Source organism: Carcharodon carcharias, chromosome 5, assembly GCF_017639515.1.
Source record: "Carcharodon carcharias isolate sCarCar2 chromosome 5, sCarCar2.pri, whole genome shotgun sequence".
NCBI classification, from domain to species: Eukaryota; Metazoa; Chordata; class Chondrichthyes; order Lamniformes; family Lamnidae; genus Carcharodon; species Carcharodon carcharias.
In genome coordinates, this window is record NC_054471.1 from 39,069,817 (window position 1) to 39,097,523 (window position 27,707).

A 27,707-nucleotide genomic window follows, 5' to 3' on the forward strand; every position below is an offset into this window, starting at 1 on the left:
TTTCTTACATGGCTTGGAAGTTGTGGTTCAGTGGTCACAATCCTGCTTCTGAGTTAGAAGATTGTGGCTTCAAATCCCACACTCAAGCCTTACGCATATAATCTAGGCTGACACTCATTGAGGGAGTGCTGCACTGTTGGAAATCTTTCAGATGAGACATTAAACCAAGGCCCTGTATTCCTTCTCAGCTAGATGTAAAAGAACCCATGACATTATCACGCCACTAAAACAGATTATCATTGTTTGTGAGAGCTTGCTGTGTGCAAATCAGAAGCCCAGTGGCCCATCTTTCAACAGTGACTGCACTTCAAAAGTGTTTAATTAATGCGAAGCACTTTGGATGCTGCATAAATGCAAGAGCTATTTTTGAAAACACGCAAGACTCTTGCCAGAAAAAAGGCAAAATTAAAGATCATAAAACAAGTTATTGCAATAAATACGCGGGTGGCCTACTGAAACCCTGGCTCATGAAGAGAAATATTAGACACCTGAGAACAGATTGTCTGCCTGCCCTCTGTCATGATAGTAACACTTAAACATTGGCCAATAGTTGGTGTGTGCTGTAAACAACATATCACATGTTCAACTCACAAGTTGTTGTCGGGTCACCCAGTTGTAGTTTTCAAAAGTATAAATGTTTTGTCCGAATTTGAGCTTTAGCTTTGTTTGCAAAGCACTTGTTTTCCTGCCTATCTGTCAAGCATCACAAGTCACTGTAAACATGGCAGTTCCTGCCAGATGCATACAGGAATAATGAGCCCTTGATGTTGACAGACAGCAAACGAATCAGAGATACTTCTCTGTAAACTATTCCTGATTAAGTACAGCTTATGAGAAAATGCTGCACAAAAAAGGCTATGGTTAGTTCTTCAGCAGAGTTTGTATTTATATCGTCACTGAGTCTCCTGCCAATTGGATGGCTGTGCAAGATGGCCACCAATTACCCATCTGCACATCTGCACTGGTCCATGCATAAGCAGAAATGCAGTTATGTAATTTCACTGCACCCTGTCATGTCCCTGTGATATTATTTCCTGTTATGGAAATTCATTCTATCACCTTACTCATTGTATTAAACGCTAAGTGTACTAGATTGCTTTCTACATACAGTTTAACAAATCAAGTGCCGGACCAATTAAAGCTATGGTTGTACACACAAGTTGTAAGTCTCTGACTAACAAGTTATCATCTGCATAAATGTTTCAGTCTTTCTAAAATTGAATTTTTTCAAAGTAATTTTTTACTATCTCCAAGGAAAAGATGGCTGTCATAGGGCTCCACTGTTTTGTCCCCTTTAAGAGAATTTTCTTCCACTGTTACAAAAATACTTTTAAATCTGCTTTGTCGCTTGCAATGATGTAATGGAGTAAAATACTAGAACTGCGTATGCTTGGCATTGACAACAACACTGCCTTATATAGTATATCACATCTTCACCATGTCTCAAGGCACTTCACATCTAATTGTTTTTTGAAGTAGAATCACTGTTGTCAGCAAATAGGAACAGGAGTTGCTCGATGAGAAAAGGCCAGGGTCAATCTAGTTCACTTTCTACTGTCCTGGTAGTCACATGATACAAAGATAATGGAATTGTTGTCCATAGCACTCAATCCCTACCAATTAGTTTACACTGGACCCAGGCATGAAGTGAGGAAAATACCATCCTGATTTGGAAATGTATTTCCATTTCCTCATTGTTGTTGGGTCAAAATCCTGCAACACTACCTAACAGCACTATCGGAGTAGCTTCACCACACATAACTGCAGCAGTTCACAAAAGCAGTTCACCACCACCTTCTCTGGAGGCAATTAGGGAGGTGCAATAAATGCTGGCCTTGCCAACGACATCCACGTCCCGTGAATAAATAAACAACGCATCCTTAAAATATTTTCTTTCCATTTAGGTAATAGTCCTAACCTGTTCATTTTTGTCTTTATGTGAAGCATATTGTATTTCTTGACATTGAACTTCATCTGCCACCTGCCTGCATAATTCAGAAGTATATCCAAATCCTCCTGTAGCTTACCCTTTTTATCTGTGGAGTCTACCACTTTAATTTTCTTTGTATCATCTGCAAATTTAGGCACTATGCTTGTGACTTCTCATGCCAGATCATTTAAGAGAATATTACAGAAAAGGGCTACAAAAGAGCCCCATGTGGCAAGATTTTCACTAGCTGGTGGAAATCCCTATAACACCACCTTTTAGATTCTATGGATTAACCAATTTCGTCTTCATTGTTAAATATTGCCACTGCCTTCCACTTATTTTATTTTCAGTACCAGCTTTTCAAGAGGGACTGTATAACGTTATTGAAATCCAAGTACACCACATCCATTGCCTTATTCGATCATGCTCCTTGTCACACACTCAAAAATAAAAGCAGGTAACTTAGATTGGCAAGACAAAAACATATGGAAATTCATAGTGACGGAAAGCCATCCAGCCAATGAATTCATATTGGCTAACTTTAATGATTTCATTTCTATTCGGATGCTCCATGATCTTATCTTCAATAAGAGTTTCTATAACATTATCAACAATGGACATCAAATCCTCTGGTCTGTTTCACAGCACATCAGGAACTGGGCAGTGGAGTTGATTAGAACCCTTTCATCCCTGCTGCCTAATTTCAAAATCCAGCCAAGACTAATTGGATGGAAGTTTCCTCAGGTTGTAAGGACCTTACAGGAAAGGAGACTGAGAGAGCTTATGGGGAAGAAACCACAGCACAAAACTGCCGTTTATTTGACAATCCCATATTGACATTGTACAGCCTGCAAGAAGGTAGAAAATATTTGCAACATTTCTTAACTTTGATTTCAAAGGAGGTTGGGAAAAGAAAGAAATGTTCTCTAAAATAGGGGGTCAACATATAGTGAGGTTCCAAAATCCATGATAGAATAATGATCATAAAAAGTCAACATGTAGTGTAATTCCAAAACCCATGATAGAATAATGATCATAAGGGCTCTGGATGGTGTGGACTTGATGGGCTGACTGCCAATCTTATCTCTTGCTGTGAATTTCCAGATGTAGTTATTTACTGAACTGTGGAATTGTCTTTCGTCTCCTATAGAACTACTGTAACTATCTGAAAGTAGGCTTGATCTAAACAACTTTGGTTACTACAGGGAAAGCTAAGTGTTCAATTCAGGAAGTTGTAGATAAGTAGAATTATTTATGGAACCTTAAATAAAGTTCTTCTGCAGGAAACTAAATGTTAAGGGAAATGCCACAATAGGAAATAGACCCATATTCCTTAATGTAATGCAATTCAAATATCTTTAGATATCTCCATTTCAAATTACAATAAATTATATACAAAAATGATATGTACTTATGCCTGAATAAACCTTTAAATCATGCCTATGCAAAAGAAGACAAGTTATGTAAACGTAGTTAGAAAGAAAGAACTTGCACTGAAGTGTTGTCACTGTTATAGGGAAATGTGAAGGTCAGTTTGTAGATAGAAAGGTCCCACATGTGAGGCAAATGTCCAGAGGATCTGTTTTATTGGTTGGTTATCCAGGACATCAGGAGCTGTGTCCTACTCATCTTCAAAATAGTGCCATTAGATCTTTTGAATCCATCTGAGAGAGCAGATGGGACGTCATTTTAATGTCTCGTCTGGAAATCAGCACATCAAGCAGTCCATCATTTTTTTGCTACTGCACTGAAGTTAGATTATGTTCTCAAGTCTCTGAGCTGGGAACTAAACAACAACAGCATCATGCATTATATATTTCATGTGGTACCACATCCTGAGGCACTTCACAGGGAAGGTTGTTAAACTGCCTAATCCGTTTATTTTAAATGGGTTGACAACTCTACATTAAAACAGCTAACAAGTGTAATGTTCGTCTACTAAGATTCACACATCCAAGGCCAAGGAAAAAATGCAAGACAAATCACGAACTGGCAGCTCTTGTGGAAGGAAGAGAATGCTGAGGAGATCCACCGTTCATTGAAGTCTGATAAAAAGGAAAGACCAAAATAGGGGAAAAAGTTCTGGTGGAGAATTCTCTGTGTTTTGAGAGAATGGGCTGTGTTTTCCTCTGACTCGCATATGTCTGCTTGACCATGTACCTTCTGCCACTAACCCACTCAAGTTTCTTTGGGATGGCCCTCATTATTTATGAAAGGCCATGAAAGGTGCTATACAAATGCGTGTCTTTCTTTGCTGCTGCGCAGGGCAGTGTAGCAGAGGTAAAACAACCATCCATTAGTCTATCATTACTGGAAGGAGTAGAGGCTCAGTCCTCCTACAGAACAATGCACAATGACCAGGGAGGGAGTTGAATTGGGAGAGAGACAGGGTGCCGGCATCTTAAAGGGCTCCCAGATTTACCGCAGTTTTAGTGCATGGTCCTTAAGGCAGAAATGTGATGTAGAAGATAAAGTCTCTTTGGGGCTAAGGGGAGGAAGTCTCCAAAAAAAAGGATAGTATAGACCATGTGGAGGGAATTAAGTTAGAGGAACCCTCAAAAAGTGCCTACCTATGGGGATAAATTTAAGGCTTTGGAGAAAATACAGCAAAGTCACTAGGATGCTTCTTAGTATAGGGAAATGTAAATACAAAAAGAGATTTTCAAAATTGGATTGTTTCTTGTTAGAATTAGGCAGATCATTAAGAGATACAGGGATAGTGCAGAAGGTTGGTGTTGAGGAGGATGATCAGCCATGATCTAGTTAAATGGTGGAGCATGCTCAAAGGGCCAAATGGGCTACCCCTGCACCTATGTTCCTAAGTCCTATATTCCTTTCATGGGGTGATACAATGGTTTATGAAAGGATGGAATAGGGTAGAATAGGAACAAACTGTTTCCAGTAGTTGAGGGGGGGTCAAGAAGAAGGGCCATAGATACAAGATTAAATGCAAGAGATTTCAAACAAGGGACAGAAGTAATTGCTTTACATAGTGAGTTGTGAGGATGTGGAATTCTCTTCCAGGTTTCATGACTGTTACAACCGGTCCCCGGGCGAGGTCCCCCAATTTGTCCCCCAAACGGGACCCCAATTTTGCTATGCTCCCAGGTGAGGAAGAATGAGCTGGCTCCCCTTCTTTATTCAACCCCCTTGGTTGGTCGCAGCAAGGTTAATTTAAAAGGGATCCCTTCTCCCCGTGGATACCTTTTCCCAGTCCAACTGTAATTTTTTTTAGAAGGAGGCAATTTAACCAGGCTTTATTGAGTCAAGGAAAGAGCTAGTTTATTAGTTACTAAAACCCAAGAAAAATTATATAAAACACAACACACATTCATACAGATCATAAATGAGAAGTTAAGATTGCAAATAAAAGTTAAAAAAAATAGAATCAGTCTTTGGCTTGTCCGTGAGGTGTAGATGGCGGAACATTGCGGCTGTTAAGTTGATTGATTCCAGTAGAGCTGACTTTGGCAGTTTCGCAGTTGGTTTGGAGACACTTTGTTCTGCAGGTTGGCTGAAGAAGCTGTCCTATTTCTTTTTTGATTGTGGCTTCTGCTGAGCCTTGCCTCCAGCAGCAGAGAGAGAGACTTCGCCTGCAACTGCAGGGGTGACTAGCTGGTCTTCTTGTGCTGTTAACCTCACAGTACTCCAGCACACACTGCACTGCTCTGCAGCTAACTTTTTAATTCTTTTTTTTCCTGTGCATTCCAGGGGAGGAAATAGTCATCTTGCTTTCATATCAGAACTCTTTACACATTCTGAGATATGAATCAACAGGAGATGGATTTTTGGGTGACTGTTGAGATGTGCAAATCAGTTTTTCATCTCTGCAATCACAGGAGATTAAAGTTCAGTCTTTTATATTTTTCCTATCTCCTTGTCAAATGTCTCTGCTTTAAGAAAGCCTTGATACCTTTACAGATGCGACATTCCATGTTTTCTCAGCACAGGTCTGTCAGTATAATCCATTTAGGAATTTTGCAGAAAGTGGTCATTTTACATGATCAGCCATCTTTTGCTCAGTGTCCTTGTTTGTATTTCGTTAGTAACACATAATTCTTCCTAAAAAGTTAAATATGCCTGTATGTAATTTGCAGCAGTAATTGGCTTTTCATGACTGTGCCCAAAGAAGAAACTTGCCAACATTCAGGATTAGATTGGAAAAGGGATTAAAGGGAGATGTAAGAAGGTGGATAAATGTGATTTGGACTAATTTGCTTGTGTGGAGGCTGATGGCCTGTCTCGGTGTTGTAATGGCTATGTATTTCTACGCAGAACTTCAATGATCTCACAAGGTCAGTCAAGATAAGTAAGGTACTGTTCCCCATGCCTTTCATGTAAGAATGATAGAGGGATGACTCATGTCCTTATCTCTTATGTCTCTTCCAGCTCATTACCTGAGTGTGAGGAAAATTGTCCTAATGACTGGGGCGCCTCTGGAAACAATATTGTTAATTCCAAACCACTGTAAGAACTCATATTACCTGCCACATTGGAATTTGCTAGTCTTGAAGGAGGGGTATTTGAAGGGAGTCTACACCTGAATGTCTGAATACAATGGGATGCTGACCCAGGGGACAATGAGAGGTTTTCTTTTCCAGTCACATTCTTTTGGCCTTGTGTTCCAGTGCTGCAATGGAAGAGACAGCACATAAGCAGCATCACCAAAGCAATGCAAACTCAAAGAGGAACCGCAATTTTGGAAATGCTACACCAGGCTGGAAACAAATGTAGCTTAGCCTTGTCTAAGGTCATTAAAAATTGTTTTGTTAAAGGAATTCTTTGAATAGCTTTGTTTATTAGTTACAATTGACAGCCAGTCAGAAATCATCCCATCGGGTGTGCAAAGAGTTTGTTTTCCAATTGGTGCGGGTAGATGGTGACTTTGAGTATATCTTCAAGAAACACCTTAAAGGAGAAGAGAGAGGTGGAGAGGCAGAGATTTTAGTGGGGGGGTGGGGGGGGGGGGCGTGGGGAGGTGGTGGGGAGAGTCATAGTTTAGCGGCCAGGCATCTGGAAGTATGTCCGCCAATGGTTAAGTGATTAAAATCAAGAATATGCAAGAGGCCACAATTGAAGGAGCACAGGAACCTGGAGGGTTGGAGGGTTGGAGGAGGGGCAAAACCTACATACTTCAAAAAGGTAGAGCTCAGAAACACTTCCTGCAAACTCACTAGCAGATGAGAGAATACTCTTGCAAATTTAAGGTTTGGTGTCTTAGCAAAAGCTTATTCACCACATTTGATTAAAAATTTTACGAAATGTTCTGAAAACAATTGTAATCAAACCATTAATTTTATCTGTGTATGTTTACTGAACGTGTGCTTTTGGAAATGTATACCTTGTTGATAAATGAACCCTGAGAATTCACTGTTATCTGACCATCTGGTCATGGACAGTAAACATGCTTGTTCTGTTCACATCACTGTAGCCTCCATTTGTTCAATACAATTTGATTCCAAATATGACTCATGTATCAGCTGCATGTAATTTGAATATTTCCCACGCTTACAAATCCTAAGAGTCCTCAGTGATTAAATCACAGTAAAATGATGATGAATCCCAATAGTTCAATAATTCACAACAGTTTCATATATAATAGAAAACTCAAAGCATATTTGTGACGAAGCATTTTTCTAACGGAATAGGTTACTGCATGTTAAGCACTGCCCCTAATATTTGGCACATACTCAACAGCAGTTTAATTGTTTAGTTAGCTTCTTCAACCTGTGTGCTAATTCCCTGTTACTATGTTTAATCCAATCAGAGAGATGTGAGGACATGGCCCACTATGCTAAAAAATAAATCACTGCTAAAAGAAATTCCATTGGAAACTGTGAGTGGTGGCAATATTTACACAAGCTCAATTCTTTCACCTCCAGGGCCTAATTGGCAGAAATTCACGGAAGTACAATGGGGTTGGTCTACTGAATTTGTCCAAAAGCATGTCGTCGGCTTAGAGGAGGATTTACTAAGTATCTGGCAATGTTATGTTGACTGTGTATTGCTTGATGGTAACAATGAATATCAAAAATTTAAAAGAATTTCATATCTTGCAGATATTCCTACCTTTATAAGCAAAATTGATTTATTTGTTGCAATATTCATTAAGGCTACCACATAACTTGTTACTAATTCATCACTTACTTGTTTCTAAACTAAACAAATCTGGAAGTGCACGTTCATATTCCCTCCCTACACCTCTATGCCTCTCAATCACCTTTAAGGTGCTTATCAAAACCTACCTATCTGATCAAGTTCTACTCAACTGTCCTTAATGTCTTCATCTGTGGGCTGGTATCAAATTTTGTTTGATAATTACCTCCTCTAAAGCACCTTGGGATGTTTTACTGTCTTAAAGGCGCTAAATAACTGCAAGTTGTTAATGTAGTTGTTTAACATGAAACATATGAACATAGGAGCAGGGGTAGGCCATTCAGCCCTTCGAGCCTGCTCCACCATTCAAAAGGTCATGGCTGATCTGGTTGTGGTCTCAATTCCATTTTCGTGTCTGTCGCCCATAACCCTTGACTCCCTTGTCTATCAAAAATCTATCTAACTCTGCCTTGTATTAATTCAATGGGCAAGCTTCCACTGCTGTCTGTGGAAGAGAGTTTCACATTCTCACGACCCTCTGAGAGAAAAAGAAAAGTCTCCTCATCTCAGTCTTAAAAGGGAGACCTCTTATTCTTTAACTGTGTCCCCTCGTGCTAGCCTCCCCACAAGTGGAAACATCCACCCGGGATCCACTCTGTCAAGTTCCCTCAGGATTGTATATGTTTCAATAAGATCACCTCTCATTCTTCTAAACTCCAATTGGTATAGACCCAATCTGTTCAACCTTTCCTCATGAGGTAAGCCAGGAATGAGTCGAGTGAGCCTTCTCTGAACTGCTTCTAACACAATTACACCCTTTTTCAAATAAGGAGAACAAAACTCTACGCGATATTCCAGATGTGGTCTCACCAATGCCCTTTTACAGTTGCAGTAAAAATTCCCGACTTTTATAATAAAAACAGAAAATGCTGGAAAAAGCTCAGCAGGCCGGGCAGCATTTGTAGAGAGGAGAAGCAGAGGGCAGGATTTTTGAGTTGTCGGGTGGGCCCAGGCGCGGCCAGGAAACGGTCCGCCACCCATGATCGGCCCCCGACCACGATTTCGCACTGGCCGGCCAATTAACGGCCAGCCTGCGTGAAACGCCGGCTGCAAAGCTCAGCGCTGCCTGGGTGGGGGGAGGGGGGGAGGGGGTGAGTGGGGGGGGGGTGGGGGGGTGGTGGGTGGGTGGTGGGTGCAGGAGGGCGAGCTCTGAAGTCTGCGTAGGCGGGGAGGTGCCTCACGGAGCTGAAGAATTTTAAAATCCGAAATGAAGATTTGAAAAAAAAGATCCCCCCCCCCCGCCCCCCCACCCCCAAACATAGGACTCACTCACATCCACACATGCATAATGGGCCGCAACTTCCAACTAGTGTCAGAAAGTGCTGGCCCCCAGAAATGAGAAGAAATAAATGCACACTTACCTGGTCTTGAAAATTGCGTTGACACTTCCGTCCGCCGCATCGAAAGACTCCCCCGCAGGTCCCAGCGAAGTCTAGATCCAGCGTATTCAAGGAGACCACACCCCCTTTTTTTATGGCACCTGCTGCCATAAAGCAGGTAAGTTTTGAAGGGCCAGGGAAATTGACAGGCCAAGGGAAGGTAAGTGGTTAGAAGCTGGGGGTTGAGGGCGTCCAGAGGGGTTGGGGGTTGGAGGTGTCCGGGTTGGGAGGATTGGGGGGGGGGGGGGGGGGGGATGCGTGTTGGGTGTGCCTGGAGGGGCTTGGGGTTGTCTGGGGGGGGTTTGGGGGTGTCTGGGGTGGTTAGGGGTGTCCAGTGAGTGTCTGAGGAGGTTGGAGGTTTGAGGGTGTCTGGGTTGTCCAGTAGGTCTGGGGGTTGGGGGTGTCCGGGGTGGTTGGGGCTGTCCGGGGGTGTCCATGGGGGGGGATGTTGGGGGTATCCGGGCAGGTTGAGGTTGGGGGTGTCGGATGCAGGTTAGGGTTGCGGGTGTCCAGCAGGACTGGGAGTTGGGGGTGTCCGGGGTGGTTGGGGGTGTCCGGGGTGGGTGCTGGGATGTCCATGGGGGTGCTGTTGGGGGTATCCGGGCAGGTTGAGGTTGTGAGTGTTGGAGGCAGGTTAGGGTTGGGGGTGTCCAGGGGTGAGGTCGGTGTAGGGGTGAGGTGGGGTCGTCAGAGGTCGAGGGGATGGGGGGAGTCCCATGGGTCTTTACAATAGTTACCCAGATGTTATAAGAGGTTTTAATTCTTTGGGGAGGGGTGGGGGGGGGGTGGTGGTGGGGGGGGTGGTTGGGGGGGGGGGGATGGTTCATGGGGGTTTGGGGGTGTTCAGTGGAATTAGGGGTGTTTGGGGGGTTGGCGGTGTTCGGGGGCGGTTGGGGTGTCTGGAGGTCAGGGGCGATGTTGGGGGTGCCTGGAATTTGGGGGAGAGGTTGGGGGTTGGGGATGTCCAGAGGCCTGAGCGCTTGTGAGGTGTCCAGAGGTCGGAGGGAGTGGGGTGGGGAGGGGTCCGCGGTCCAGTGCAGGAGTCCGAGGTTGGGCGTTGGGGTGAGTTTGGTGTGGGGGTGAGGTGGGTTTGTTGGATGTTGGGGAGGATGGGGGGAGTCCCATGGGGTCAGTCTGGGTCTTTACAATAGCCACCCAGAAGTAAGAAGAGGTTTTAATTCTTCTAACATTTTCTGGGTAACTATTGGTATAACCCTAGCAGAACCATCCAAAGTTTGTGATTTAAACCACATTTTCGGATGGTTTCCAGTGCAGTGCAATTGTCCAGAGGAAGTGTGCATTTCTGGGAAATTGCCATGCAAACCCTGGGAACTTGCCAGAGGGATTCCCCAGCGCATCGTTGGGGTAACCCTGAAATCTGACAGGAGTGCAGAAGTTATGGGCCATTAAAAATGATGTCAAAACTTTTTTAAAAAATTAATGTTGGAAATCTCATCCCACCCGTGGATGAGGTTTCCTCAAAAATACAAAGGTCTCCTGGTCGATTCACCTGCTGGCCAACCGTAACATCGGACGGGCAATGAAAGATCTCTCCTAATTAATAAATTTCTGGCCTTAATAGGCCTCTTAACTGTCGGCGGACACCCTGCTGACTCTCGCATGTGCCTGCCGACCGAAATATTGTGCGAGTGCACAATGGTGTTGGGACACTCATCGGGTGCTATTTTATACCCAATCACAATATGATTTTCTAAGTATCCTGCTATGACCTCCTTAATAATGGATTCTAACAATGTCTCTGTGACAGATGTTAAGCTGACTGGCCTGAAGTTTCCTGCTTTTTGTCTCCCTCCTTTCTTGAATAGAGGTGTTATGTTAGCTATTTTTCAATCCACTGAGACCCTTCCAGAAACTGAGGAGTTTTAGAAGATTATAACCAGTGCAGCTACCAAATACATATATGGGGGGAGAAATTTCAAAGAAGATATTTTTTGAAACTACAAAGGCTGGGAATCTGGAATGAAAACAGTAGATGCTGGAGACACGTCAGCCTTTGAGCAAAGATAGCAAGTAATTATTTTGGCTACTTAACCTTAACCTTTACCACTTTGCCTGTCTGATCTTGAAAGGTGACAGACCTATATCATGCTTGCAGCAGGTTCTGGTTTTATGTAGGGTAGGGTTTATTCTCCCTACTATTCCTAGCAAAATGTATCATTTGGGACAGGTTTTATTGATAAAGGACATCTTCCTGCTATGCTTACGATGTCATTGACAAAAAGCTTATTCTTTTCATCTTTTTTGTTCCATTCATCCCCTTTCCTCATTTATTTAGTTCATCCTCAAGATGTCGGTATCACTGCTAAGGTCAGCATTTATTGCCTAATCCCATTAGCGCTGATCCCAGTGAAGCTCAACGCAAACTGGAGGAACAGCACCTCATCTTCCAACTCGGCACTTTACAGTCTTCCGGACTGAATATTGAGTTCAACAATTTTAGATCATGAACTCTCTCTTCCATCCCCACCCATTTTCCGATCCCCCCTTTTTTTCCAATAATTTATAAAGATTTTTCTTTTCCCACATATTTCCATCATTTTTAAATGTATTTCCATCCATTGTTTTATCTCTACCTTTTAGCCTATTTCGACCCTTTCCCTTCACCCCACACCACACCCACTAGGGCTACCTGTACCTTGCTTGTCCTGCTTTCTACCCTTAATTAACACATTCCTTAGATAATATCACCACCTTCAACACCTCTTTGTCCTTTTGTCTATGACATCTTTTGGCTATCTCCCCCTATCACTGGCCCCCTATCTAGCTCTATCTGTCCCACCACCCCCCCCCACCCCTTAAACCAGTTTATATTTCACTTCTTTTCTATTTTTACTTAGTTATGTTGAAGAGTCATATGGACTTGAAACGTTAACTGTGTTCCTCTCCGCAGTTGTTGCCAGACCTGCTGAGTTTTTCCGGGTATTTATATTTTTGTTCTCAAACTACCCTGGTGGGATTATGAAATCAAATACTCTGGGTTACTAGTCCAGGAACAAAACCGAGTAAGGTTCCTTTAAGCCCTGTCAGAGCAAATTGGTTACTACTCGGTTTGTGAATGTAGCCCAGAGTGACTTCCCTCCCAGACTCCTTTTCAACCTGATGGGGAATGTCTTAACACTTTAGAAACAGGAGCAGGAATAAGCCATTCTGCCCTTCGAGCCTATTCCACCATTCATGGCTGATCTTCAACTTTAACTCCACCTCCTGGCACTATTCCCATATTCCTTGATTCCCTTTGCACACTTGAATACACTCACTGACAGAGCATTCACAGCCTCCTGGGTAGAAAATTCCAAGAGAACCCTTCGGGTGAAGAAACTTATCCTCCTCTCAGTCCTAAATGAACAGCCGCTTATTTTGAGACAGTGACCCCTAATTCTAGATTTGTCAGCCTGAGGAAACACCCTCCCAGCAATTTCATTCTCTCACCTCTCGTTCATCTAAATTCTATGGAATATAAAACTTGTATACTTAATTTCCTTGTAGTCAACCCCTTTATCCCAGCAATCAATTTAATAAGCCTTTGTTGCACTCCCTCAAAAGCAAGTATTTCCTTCCTTAGGAGACCAAAAGTATACACAGTTCTCCAGGTGTGGTCTCACCAAGGCTTTACCTGATTGTAGTGCAACTTCTCTACCCTTGTACTCCAACTCCTCTGGAATAAAAGCTAATTTATCATTTGCCTTCCTAAATGCTTCCTATGCCTGCGTGCTAACTTTCTGTCTTCCCTTCGACCAGGATTAGGCACACAACATGAGAATTATTTCCAAAAAAGAATTGTGCAAGCCTATGGGGAAAGATCAGGGGAGTGGAATTAATTAAACAGGTCTTTCAGAGAACTGACTCAGGCACAATGGGCTAAATAGCTTCCTACTCTGCTGTATGATTCTATGATTAAATGATTACTGATGGGGGAAAGTCCAGTCAATGATACAGGATTAAAAACAGAATGTGCTGGTAAAGCTCAGCAGGTCTGGCAGCCTCTGGGAAAAGAGAAACAGATTAACTTTCTGAGTTGAATATGACTTCTTCAGAACAGAGATTGTGGGATAGGTACGCATGAGGAAGACCATTCAGCTGATCCTAGCTCATCTATTCACGAATAACTTACGCTCTCCCAGATCAAGGCATCCACTGTTTCTTAAATAATTCTGTGGTTTTTATGGTTGCTACTCTACCCAGAAGTGCTCTCCATGTATTAATCACTCTCTCAGGGTGTTTTTGCCTTTGTGCAATGATGCTCAGCAGGTTATAGCAGACTGTTTTACATCTCTCCCGATTTTTAATTCATTAACACCATTACACAAAGTCAAAATTAGCTCTCTATATGATGACCTCCCTGATGTCAATGTTAACTTTTGTCCTTCGCCTGTTCATATCGTTTTTTCCTACTGTCAGCTTTTATCATGAGGACTTCTTTCCATACTGTTTACTATTTTACAGTTTTAAGATGCCCACTCTTAACTTTGCTCTTTCATGGCAGACTGGGTATTTAAAACCAATATGAGACATCAATGGTCCATTGCGTTTGGTTCACACATTATGACAAATGAATATGAACTGAGCGATAACTTTATCGAACGCCCACCTATACTGTGTAAAAAGGCATCAAATGAATTCAAACACAACCCTTTTCATGTTTTATTGTCTTGAATTTGCTGGTTTACAGGTTTGATACTTTTTAATGAGGAATGACTGCTGTCAGTGCTCTCCAAATGTACCAGTACCAAATTCCACTGCAGCCTCCCTCCCCCACCCCATAACCCTACAGTAACCCTGTCATTAATCCTGCTAAATTGAAAAGGATTAAACAAAAATAATAATTTGACAATAAGTACAACAACTCCCCCCCACCACCCCCCAACAAAGCTCTGTGCACAAGTCAACTGGCCCATGCAGAATTGAGCCACATAGGCTAAGTATGCCCTGTTTCCTGATCAGGACAGAATTGGCTCCTTTGAACTGAGGTGGCGGAAGAGGAGCTGTGCTTGTCCTTGGACTAGGAAGGGAGGGGCAGGGTACATAAATGCACTGAATTAAAATAGACCACAAAACAATTTTAAATGAAAACATTGACTAATACACGGAGGAAGTCAGAGCCATGGAAATCTCCTAACATTGAATCTATTTACGCAACACTGACAGACACCAGTTTGTACACAATTATATTATAAAATCCGATGGTTCAGAATTATCCATTTCTACCTCAACACATGCTGTTACAATTGTAATTCTGCCCAGTATGAAAAAACTCCGAGCTCAGACAATCAAGGCTTCAAATTTCAAGAGGCCTACTGTGCTGCCAGGCCATAAACGGTGTGGGCGGGTGAATATCTATTCCATTTACAAAGTTCCTTGGGCATTTGCCCTGCATGGGATGGGGTGGGATGGGGTGGAGCAGGGCTATCAGAACAGCACCTCCCTGGTGCATTAGGAGGCGTGTGGGCCGCTCCTGTTGATGACAGTTAGAAAATTAAAAGGAGAAGCAGATTGTTGTGCTTGACATTAAAACATTGGCACTATGGGCAAACTTCCATTGTATTGCCTCAATTATATCTACTTGATCCTGGCTGGGGTGTGAGTGTGGCAAGGCAGGTGAGATTTCCTGCCAGATGAAATTCCGCTTCCTCCTCTGAAACCAGGATGGAATTTTTCACATTCAGGATAAAAAGAACAGAACCAATTGGAATTTGGTCCTGCCCAAGGTTCAAACACCCCCGCCTGCCCCACACCTCACTGCACACATTCCACAGCCTCCTCCAGCTGTCTTGGTAGCGTTATCTCAAGTCCAGGATCTTTGCCACAACAGTTTGCAAATTACAAATACTTGAATGCTAATAGGACCCAAATTTATTCTTTCAATGAAAAACAGGGAGGTTCTTCTGTGCTTTGACCCCCCACCACCACCACACAACTCCCCCCCCACCCCCCAACCCCCCCGCCCCCCCACCTCTCCCCCACTGAACATCAGCCGTGGTGCCACTGCTCTGGCTACTGCTGTTGTTTTCCCCTGATAGGCCATCCCCCACCCCCCACCAACAGTATCCAAAATGGTGTACCAGTTAGAGAAGGGGACAGCCACAGGGGATTTCTGCACTGACTGCCTGCCCCTTCTAGCGGTCACCCATCTATCTGTCTGTACCTTGGGTGTGACCACGTCTGTAAAACTCCTGTCAGTGACGCTTTCCGCCACCTGAATGCTCCTAAGTGCATCCAACTGCTGCTCCAACCGATCCACGTGGTCTGTGAGGAGCTGCAATTGGGTGCACTTCTTGCAGATGTAGTTGTCCGGGACACTTGAAGCATCACAGATTTCCCACATCCCACAGATGAAGCACTTCACCCCAGCAACTGCCATTTCTAGAACTATTTAATAAATTAATTTAAATCTGATAACTGCTTATTGACTCCTTGTTAACTATATGTTCCCTAGGGCTAGATTTCTACTATAAATGCTAAATTCTAAGAACAGTAATCCCCTGATTCTGGTCTAGATACCCTCTACTTATTAATTAAGTGATAAATTTATTTGGTTTAATTAGTTTAACAATGTTGTAGTTTCAGTTTCAGGGGGCTGTCAGAGTCAAGTCTCTAATCACCAGGCCAACGGTAAGGCGGGGTGGCTTTTCATGGGCTGCAGGGCTAGACCTGTACTGGAGGTACAGGGGGCCAGTGGCCTTAGTAAAGAGAAGGGACTGCAGTGCAAAATCTGTACTGGAGAAGGTGGGAGGGGTGGGGGGCAAGTGTCCTGAGGCAGGAGAAGGGGCTGCAGGGCGAAGTTTACACTGGGGAAAGGGGGAAGTGCCCTCAGGCCAGGAGAAGGTGTTGAAGGGCAAAGTTTACACTGGGGAAAGGGGGAAGTGCCCTCAGGCCAGGAGAAGGGGCTGCAGGGCTAGGCCTGTACTGGAGGTTAGGAGTGGCGAAGGTTGCACTCGGACACATGACTTGGGGGGGGAGGGGGTAGGTGCTTGTATATGTTGAATAGTGTAAGTGGCCTCAAGATGGGGATGGGTGATGCCCACATGACATTGGGCACATCCACTTCAAAATGTTCAGGGGCTAACAAACGGACATGCAGCAGAAGCACGACGGGATCGAGGAACACAGGGCGTAGATAGGGAGGTCTGTGAGGGAGGGAAACCTGAACATTAAGCCCCTCCAGGAGGATGGGAGAGGTTTCCACACTCACACAGGGAGGTTCCAAGTTGGTCTGGCAGTGAGAGTTCTGCACCACCATCTTCCAACCTGCAAAATTAAAGTGAGGAGAAGCTCTGCTGCCGAGGGCTCTGTGGGCAGATTGAAGGGCAGCTTCTGCCCTGGGGTGGGGGGGGGGGTACGCGTGGGGGTCTGATTAAAGGGGCACCCACCTGAATTGCACATTCCCAAATGAGGAGAGGGGCACAGCTGAGACATGTTAGGAACCTTTCAATGACAGTACAGGGAATCAAGAAAGTGAAGCAACGATGTCCATTCGTGTGAGACTAATCCCACAGAGTGACACCAATCAATGTCCTTGTTTTAACCCCATGTTCACAGCATGGAAATTCACCAGAGTCATAATGAACTCCAGAGCAACTGGGCGAATGGACAAGCTCCAGAAGCCTATTAGAAACTTGGTGCTGGTTGGCTTACTAAAGAGAAGCCTCAGGCCCCCCTCAAATAATCTCATTTCCTTAATAATCATTTACTTTCATGTTTATTCCCAAGAGTGTAGTATTATAGAGCAGTGAATGAGGCTCCTGATGCCTGGGCTGAAGGCAGCACATCCAAGTGCCTGACCAAAGCAATGTCATTGAAGTCGGTCATGTTGGAGGGGTGGGGGGAGGAACCTTGATACACACTCTGAACTGGCCTTCATTTCGGGGGCGAGCACTCTCAACATGGGAACAAAGCCCTTGATCCCACATTCACTACTGAGTCACTGACAGAAAGAGGACCCTTGGAGACTAATGCTGACACTTGTCTTTTTCTCAATGATACTGCAGAGAGGAGACCATTAGGAAGGTGGAAGCTGGATTTATTGCTGCCTGCATTATCGCTTATAGGCAGGAGTAAAGAGGGAGAAGATTGTGACAGAGGCACCTGGGTAACCAAAAGGAGGAGCAAGACCCTCTATACCAAGGGCCAGTGGGGCCTCCTCTAGACACAGGGGATGAGGCTCACGGAGATGTCATACATAGGTGGTTCGCAAGATCCAGGATGTACAGAGCTCGCATGTTTTATCTGCGAGAGCCAGTATTGCCGATGGCTCCACATGCCCAGGGATCTGGTGACTCACATTTGCTGCATTCTCCAGGAATTGTCGCCATGGGGACTTGGAGGGCATCCATTGCCGGTGGCTCTGAAAATAACAGTCACTCTGAACTTCTACGCCAGTGGCTCCTTCCGGGGCTCCACTAGGGACCTCTGCAGGATCTCTCAAGCTTCCATTCACAAATACATTCATGAGGTCAAAGACGCCCTTTTTGCCAAGGCCCACAATTATGCTAACTTTGACAGAGGTGAGGCAAGACAGGACACCAAAGCACTAGGCTGTGCTGAGATTGCCGGACTGCCACAGGTGCAGGGTGCCATTGACTGTACTCACGTGGCTATAAAAGCTCCCTGGCGACAGGCACTGCAATACATAAACAGGAAAGGCCAACAGTCGTTCAATGTACAGCTGATCTGCAACCATAAGAAACTGCTCATGCAGGTTTGTGCCAGATACCTAGGAAGTGTCCATGACTCATACATCTTGAGCAGATTACACATCCCAGGCTTCTTCTAGGGACCACACAGGATCCAGGGCTGGCTCCTCGGTGACAAAGGGCACCCACAAAGGAAGTGGCTAATGACACCCGTGTGGTGGCCTCAGACTCTTGGAGAGAGAACAATGAGGCTTATGCCGCTAGCCGAGCATTGGTGGACCACACCACAGGTATTCTAAAGATGTGATTCTGATGCTTGATCAGGTCTGGTGGAGCACTCCAGAACAGTCCTCAGAGGGTCTCATGGATCATTGTGACTTGCTGTGCACTGAATAACCTGGATCTGCAAAGTGGGGAGGACTTGCCAGATGATGAGATGGAGGAGATGCACATCTCCTCCGATGAGGAGGGCCTTGAAGGGGATGAGGGTGATGAGATCAAGGAAGATGAGGCTGCAGGAGAAAAAGTCCATAGCATGCACCAGACGAGGCAGGTGTGTGTGTGAAGTCCTGATAGCCACCAGATTCCACTAGGAGGATGATGAGTTGCAGTGAGTACCTTATTGGACATGAGCCCTCCGTCATGGGTCAACATGAATACCAGCATTGCAATTCCTCTCATGCAGTTCAATATGAGAGTGAATAGTTGCACATCAGGATCACATTGTCCTGATCCTTTCAAGAATGATGAAGCCGCAGGAACATGTGTCCTTACTGAAATGAGGTGCTAATTGGAGGAGGGCGTCCTGGCATCAGACAGCAGAAGGTGTTACCTCTTAAAGTGTCTCTCCAGCATCCCAGTCACAACAGCAACCCTACAAGAGTCAAGAGCTGTCAGTTGATCCTCAGAGATCTTGTAGTTGTATGTCTTCAATATGACAAAGAGATCCATCTCAAGAAAGGGAATTATATACTCTGTGTAACATCGATGGTGAATCAGATAATTCACACTTGGAACAAGGCAGCTAATGATGTTCTGCTGTTGTGAATCCATTTTAGAGGTGACTCAGTCGCCTGTGGTGCTTTCTTCCAAATCACACTGACATCCGACACTCTGTTAGGGAACCTGGGCTGCATTTATCCTCAGTTTATTATGGATGTGGACTACCTGAACATGACAACGCCAAATAATTGCCTGCCATGCATTAAAATGACCCCTCATTAATACAGTCTTTGTGCCCTCATGGGCTCCTGGCCCTTGTCAATTCCAAAGTGCACACACACGCCATGAAGCCCTCAAGGACATGCTTCATTGCTGATAAAGAGCAGACTTCAGCTTCAGTACTTCCTTGCTCCTATCCCATTGCTCCCCTCCATATTGTCTAAAGCAACCATGTGCGCTTCCAGACCATATTCAAAGCTCGATTGCCTGCCAAAAAACACCATTTGCAATTAGCATCAGTGACCTCGGTGAGTGCTCAGGTGAGGGGATGCACAGCGCTGCATCCCTAGTTTGTGTTGAGAGCCTTGTCCCCACAAGACACACAAATACAGGCTGGGGGATGCACAAGTTTGTAAGTTTGAGCACCAGGACAATAATGTGGCTGAGAGCATCTGAGCTTCATCACCTTGAGGTGGCAATGTGCCTCCACATTGTAGGGCTTAGCAGATCTACCATCTGAATGCAGAAAACATGGTTTATTGGCAGCAGCGCTGGTGAGCTTTGAGTATGGGCCTATGGCATGAAAACACTGCCGAGAGACAGAGAGCACATAGAGTTGCATGAGATTTGTGACTCTTCTCCATGCATAAACATATCTCTCCTTGTACACTGCAGTTTCACCTTTCAAGAATGCCTCAATCTTACATAACCAAGAATAACATGATCTGACCCTGCAAGACATGAACAAGGTTCCTTCCACAAGCACACTTAACATTAAGGTTGAGGCATCACTGATGTTGAGAATGATCTGAAAATGGGGAACACACCGTGGTGATATGGAAGAATACTACTGTAGTAATTATGGTTTTAGGTAGTGGGTAATGTACCGTTAAGAATAATACTTGTTAGGCAAGATCACATGATCTGTAGTAACGAATAGGACAGTAGTGCAGGCTACCTCAGCAGTCAGTGTAGAGATGGAGTTGGGGTTGAAAGCACACGTCTAGTTGCTGCTGAGTATATTGTAAATAATCTTAATGTTTCCACCCAAGAAGTGTCTGCTGATCAACTCTATCATTAATAGCACAACTCAGTCACCCTACAACAAACTGACGATGAGGATAAAGTAGGATTCAACAGAAGAAATCAAATTAAAAAGAGACCGGCACTGTACCTTGCCCAGTGATTGTAAGTAGCAAGCTTTGTTAGAATTGAAGAAGTTATCCCCTCTCAAAATGCCACAATTTGGGAGAATTGATCCTTTTGAACCTGCCACAGACAATTGGTTTCAATACGTAGAATGCCTCACGTTCTTTTTTCAAGCGAATGAGATTATGGGGGAAGAGAACAGGCGAGCGATCCTCCTGAGTACTTGTGGGAGCAAAACCTACAGCTTGATTCAAAGTTTGACGGCACCCAGTGCCCCAGATGTGAAGATTTTTGATGAATTGGTGGACATGTGAAGGGTCATTTTCAACCAAAGCCGTCAATCATGATGCAGAGGCTCAGGTTTAATTTGCCAAATAGAGCCCCGGGTGGGACAATTGTGTGCCACATGGCAAATTTGAAGCAGCTAATGGAACATTGTGAGTTTGGTAGGACTCTGAACGACATGCTCAGAGATCATTTAGTATGTGGTGTGAAAGAGGACACTATTCAGAAAAGATTATTGTCCGAAGTGAATCTGGATTTCAAGAAGGCGCTAGAGATAGCGCTGGCCATGGAAAGTGCAGGAAGAGATTCAAAAGCTATACGGGGTGCGCAAAATGGTGCCGTCCTCCACATTGGGCAGGAAACCTCAACCAAAAGAGGCACAAAAAAGCGAGACTCCGCTAAGAAGTAGGAAACAGCCCCCACTAGGCAAAGAATAAAGGAAAATAACCTAGCAGTGAAAGCGAAGAATAATTTTAATAGAGATGGGAACAATCAGTCTTTTAGCCATTGGCAGTTTAAAAAAATCAAAGGCTACTATTGTCACAGAAATGGACACATGCTGAGGGAGTGCAAGGAAAGATTCAAGCAAGCTTGTAAACAAAAGGAGAAGCCCAATGAAATCTACAATGTAGAAGAGCCTGAAACAACAAATTTACTCATTGTTTAATCTGAAAGTTGGAAAGACAGAACCAATATTTGTCACAGTGAAAGTAAATGTCAAACCCCTTAGAATGGAAGTGGACATGGGAGCTTCCACTACAGTAATTGGGGAACATACCTTCAGATATTTGAATAATGGTGAACATCAATTAAGTTTAGAAGAAACAGATGCCAAGCTAAAAACAAGTGAAGGCATTCAAGTAAAAGGCATAAGCAGAGTAATTGTCCATTATAGAAGCCAATCGACAAAGCTACCCTTGATGGTGGTAGCAGGTGAAGGGCCAAGTCTCCTGGGACAAAATTGGTTAAAGGAGATTAAGTTAGAATGGGCTGAAATTTTCCAGTTGAGAACAAGTGGGCTGCCAGAGCTAATTAGAAAGTACGCCACCATCTTCATGGATGAACTGGGGAAAATCCAGGGCCTGCAGAACCTGGAAGCAACCCCTCATGAAGGCAAGACCGGTGACATATTCCCTGCGAGAAAAAGTTGACATTGAACTGAACAGACTAGAGAAATTGGGCGTTATAGAACCTCTTCAGCTCTCTGAATGGGCAGCAGCCATAGTCCCTGTCCTTAAACCCAACCAAAGCATCTGAATTTGTGGAGACTAGAAACTAATGGTTAATAAAGTAGCTAAGCAGGACAGGAACCCCATCCCAACAATCGAAGACCTGTATGCCAAGCTGGCAGGAGGGACAATGTACACAAAACTTGACATGAGTCATGCTTATCAACAACTAGAGTTGGATAATGCCTCCCGGGAATTTGTCACAATTAATATCCACAAAAGGCTGTACCAATATCCATGATTTCCTTTTGGTGTCTCCTCCGCTTGTGCCATCTTTCAGAGAACAATGGAAAGCTTCCTGCAGGGGCTGCCCCAGGTTATAGTCTATTTAGACAAAGTATTAGTGACAGGATTTACTGAAAAAAAGCATTTGGCAAACTTAGAAGAAGTTTTAAAATGTTTCTTGCAAGCTGGAGTGCATTTTAAAAAAAGAAAAGTGTATATTCCAAACAAGGGAGGTAATCTATTTGGGTCACAGGGTAGATTCACAGGGCCTCCACCCGGTTGAGGAGAAAGTGAGAGCCATAAGAGGGTCATCTGCACCAAAGAACACCACAGAACTCAAATCATTCCTAGGAATGATCGACTATTAGGGGTGGTTCTTATCCAATTTGTCTACAGTGCTGGCCTCCCTGCATCCTCTACTCAAAAAAAAACAACTTTGCTTTTGGGACGTGCCCTAGAAAGAAGCTTTCATAAAGGTGAAACAACTATTGCACTTGTCCAATTTATTAGTGCATTATGACCAGAGAAAAAAATTGGTGCTGACATGTGGCACATCTCCCTGCAGAGTTGGAGCACTGCCCTCTTATCAGATGGACAACGGCACGGAACGGCCAATAGGTTACATATAAAGAATGCTCACCACAGCGGGAAAGGGATACTCGCAGATAGAGAAAGAAGGCCTGTCCATCATCTTTGGTGTCAGGAAATTTCACCAGTATGTACACGGCCATCACTTTACAATCATTTCAGACCACAAACCATTGCTAGGATTGTTTAGTGAGGACAAAGCTAGACCACCTACAGCCTCAGCAAGAATACAACAATGGGTTTTAATTCTGGCAGCATACAAATACACTTTCGCACATAGGCTTGGCAATCAAACTGCAAACATGTAATTGCCCTTTACAAGAAAATGATGAGCACATTCCAATTCCACAGGAATTTGTTTTACTGTTAAATTTCTTAGATTCCTCACAGGTATGTGCTCGACAGATCAGAGACTGGACAAGTCGGGATCCAGCCCTATCTGACGTATGAGAACAAATGCTACATGGTTGGTCACAGGAGCCGGATCTGACAAAATGAAACAGCACTTCAACAGAAGACATGAAATAACCAACCAGGATGGCACCTTATTGTGGGGAGCACAAGTAATAGTACCTTCCAAAGGGAAGGGAGTCACTTTTAATTGAACCACACAGTGCCCATCCAGGAATTTCCTGAATGAAGACCATTGCAAGCAGCTATCTATGGTAACCTGGGATGGATGGCGAAATCAAGAGTTTAGTAAAGTACAATGTGCAATGTCAGCAACTGCAAAAAGTTGCCAGCGACAGCTCCGTTACATCCATGGGAGTGGCCAGATAGATCCTGGGTGCAGTTACACATTGACTATGTTGGACCTTTCCTGGGAACAATGTTTCTGCTCATTTTCAATGCCCACCCAAAATGGTTGGACCTATATGAGGTGAAGTCACCAACTTCAACTGAGAAACTATGTCAGAGTTTTGCCATTCATGGACTACCAGAAGTAGTCATTTCTGATAATGGCACGGCATTTAAAAGTGCTGAGTTTCAATAGCTTGTCAGCCTCAATGACTACCCCTCATATAACAATAGGTTTCACACCTGCGGAGTTATTGTTGAAATGCTGCCTCAGGATGAGATTGAGCTTAATAATGCCGAATTTAGAGGGGATGGTGGAAAGGAGTCAGGGAAGCCAGAAAACTAGACACGACTGGCATAGTCATGAGAGGAAATTTACCGTGGGAGAGCCGGTATATGTGAAGAAATTCGGGGAAGGACCAAAGTGGTTACCAGGTGAAATAAGTGCGGTGTCTGGACCTCTATCTCCCTACATGGAGGTGGAAGGCCAGATCATCTGTAAACGCCAAGATTTGGTTTCACCAGTGATCAAGACTGGGTCTGCGTTTCCCATTGAGGATATTCAACCTAGGACTGACGTGCCTGATGTTCCTGTAAGAGTTGAGGATACAGAACTGCAAGCACTGAAGCAGCTGATGTTTAGGCAAACCTGGAAAAGGAGTATCCTGACAAAGAATTTGAAGTTCTTGAGCTGTGACATTCCACATGTATCAGGAAACCACGTGAAAGACTGAACTTGTAAAATCCTTACCCAGCGTAAATATTATGTTGTCTTGAAAAATGTGTACTTGTAAATATAACATGTAGCTGAGTTAAAGGGGGAGGAATGCCGTAATTGTGGTTTTGTTTACGTGTAATGTACCTTTAAGAATAATATATGCTAGGCATGATCAAATGATCTGTAGTAACCAATAGGAGAGTAGCGTGGGCTATCTCAGTAGTCAGTGTAGAGACAGAGTTGGAGTCGAAAGCACATGTGTGCTACTGCTGAGTATATTGTAAATAAACCTAATGTTTTCACTCAAGAAGTATCTGCAGATCAACCCTACTGTTAATAGCACAACTCAGCCACCCTACAACAACTACATAGATGAGAGGCCCAGGATAGCGACATCTGCAATAAGTGGGGGGAGGCACCATGGTATTGCACCTGTTTGACTGCAACACAATTTGTCATAAAAAGCATGCATACACAAGAGCAGATGTGAAATGGGTGTGATTCTATTTACATTTATGAACGTTACATACTTGTTATGAACACATGTGCCACCGTTGTGCTCCTAAATTTTTTGAACTTTCCTAAATCTACAGCTACGTCTTAGTGCTTTCCCGACATCCACAGCAGAGGAGGCAGCCTGCTGACTGCTAGGCTTTGTCTGTGATGACTTTGGCGGGTGTCCTCTGGAGGTCAGAGATCTGGAAGGCCCCGGCCTGTTTTGGGTGTTCTGCTGTGGTGCAGGTGCACCCTCCTTGGCCTGAGGAGCTGGAGGTGATGGGGACGCAGGAAGAGGGGATTTGGATCAGCTGGAGAGACCGGAGTCACCTGGGTGGATGTCCCTAAGGTGTGCACCTGCTGATCCTCCTCCCTATGGGTGGCCTAGGGCCCCTGGTTCACTCCTTGAGGAGAAGGGCAGTTGGAGTGAGATCAAGGTGCCTTTCGCCCCTCTCGTGTAGTCACTGATGGATGCCACCAAGGGCTATAGTGATGAAATGCTGCTCCAGCAACAGTGCAGGACTAATGTCCTGGACTAAGGTCTCCATGGCAGCTTCCACCTCCCCAGTGTTGATCTTCCTGTGTTTGCAAGCTGGTGCTATCACCTCAGACTGAATGTGGATGGACTTTTCCATCATACGTTGCAATCTAATGAATGCAGGTGACATCCCTTCCTGATATTCCCTTCACTGTCGCTACAGCTCCAACAACTGATTTAAGACCAAGTCCAGAGGCTCGTCATCTGACTTGGACTCAGCAGACTTGTCGCCTCCAGCAGTCCTCTGAGTGCCAGTGACCTCAGATGTCCCTGCATCCTCCTGCTGTGGACCAGATTGTGCGCTGTGCTCACTGGATCGTGACTCTAAACCTGCTTTAGTACCAGGTCCCACCAAGGCGTGTGTCTCTGCGCAGGTGGAGGGTGTGGGTGAGCGCCGTGATAGGTCTTCCATGGTGTTCTCCTCTGGTTCCTCATCCGAGGTGAATTCGGTGCTTACAGTATGGATATCTGAGGGATGAGCTGGTGCAGGATCCCCAAATGGGTGTGTGCCGCCAACTTCATCTTTGGCACAGGCACGGTTGATGTCCTCTGCTGCCACCTTGATGGCTCAACTCCCAAACCTTGATGTCGGGCATTGCATCCCCGGCCTGGGACCTCTCTCTTTTATTGTGAGCAAGCTTGTCCTGCACAAAGACAAAAGGAGAGAGTGTGAGTAAGACACATTCCAGGGCAGATGACAAGGATGCCTGCATGCATGGGTGGTGAGTGGAGCCTTAGACAGGATGAGGTCACAAGCTCCATAGGAGATGAGGCCAGAAGGAGATGTGAAGGTGCATGTGAGAGAGTGAGTGGTGATATTCCTTGAGCTGGCAGTGAGTGAGATGCCAATGAATGTGTGATAGGCTTGTGAGTGTGTGAGTTTAGCATGATGGAATGATTGACTTACCCTATTGGCACAGATGAGATCACTCATCTTCTTCGTGGACTGGGGGCTGACCTCTTCTGAAAAGTGTTGGCACTGACCACTGACCACTGCCACTGCTTCCCAAGCCAGATTGGTGAGCTTGCTTGACCTCCTGCGGCTCTGAGGTAGAGAACATCGCGGCAGGCGTTGACTGTGTCCATCAGGCGTTCCAGTGAGGCATCGGTGAATGTGGGGGCTGCTGTCTTCTTGGGCTTCAGGGCCAACTCTTCAGTGGTACAGCCCTGGGTTGCAAGCATTGAGAAGGCCGTGCACGGCTGCACTTTAAATATGGCGCCGGAGTGAGGAAGCGATGAGCTGAAGGCGGGGCGGGAGGATCAGAGGCCGCCCACCAGAGATTTGGTGTGTTTTACATGCATGCATAATTAAAGTGGCGGGGAGTGGATGATACAACGTGAAAGCCTGCCATTTTGGCCGGTGGGCAGAACGCCATTTCTCATGCCTGCTCCCATATTTTGTGCAATGGAGGGAAAGTCCCACCCTATGATCAATCTAATTTTCCTACTACCATTATGGCATAGTACCATGATACGATGATAAGAGAGTTGTTACCTAAATATTGTATTCAATCTCTATCAATTAGAACTCTACAATAGAACCAAATATAACATGAGGAAATCCCTGCAGTGGACAGCTTTGGGAAACATAGGCCCAAAGTAACCAGCCTCTCCCAAACACACTTACACTTTCCATCATTTTTTAATTAATTAATTCTCTGGATGTGGGCATTGCTAGTAAGGTCCAACTTTATTATCCATCCCTAATTGCCCTTGAAAATATGCAGCCAAACCTTTTTCTTGAACTGCTGCAGTCCATGTGTTGAAGGTGCTCCCACTGTGGTGTTAAGTGGAGAGTTCCAGTGATAATGAAGAACATAAGAACATAAGAAATAGGAGCAGGAGTAGGCCATTTGACTTCTCAAGCCTGCTCCGCCATTCAGTAAGATCATGGCTGATCTGATTGTGGCCTTAACTCCATTTTCCTGCTGAATCCCCCATAATCCTTGACTCCCTCGTAGATCAAAAATCTAACTCAGCCTTGAATATACTCAATGACCTAGCCCCTCCTGCTTTTTGGGAAGAATGACATATATCTAAATTGGGAGGGTGTGAGATTTGGAGGGGATCTTGAACAAAGTTCCCGCTGAGTTGTGCATTTACGTGTAGCCGTGCATCAAGTAGGAATGTGCCACAATGCACAATAGACAGACAGGGCACCACAAAGAAAAAAATCAGAGGGAACATTGAACTTGGAGGTGGCGGTGTTCCTGTTTATCTGCTGCCCTTGTCCTTCTTGGTGTGGATTTGTTATTTATTATTCTGCATCATTTTATATTTTTGCAGGAGCATCATTTGCATATTGCTGAAAAGAGAGACATGTTGTTGATGCTTCTTGTCTTGAATTCATCAGGAATACCATCACCTGCAAGTTCCCCTCCAAGACACACATCATTCTGACTTGG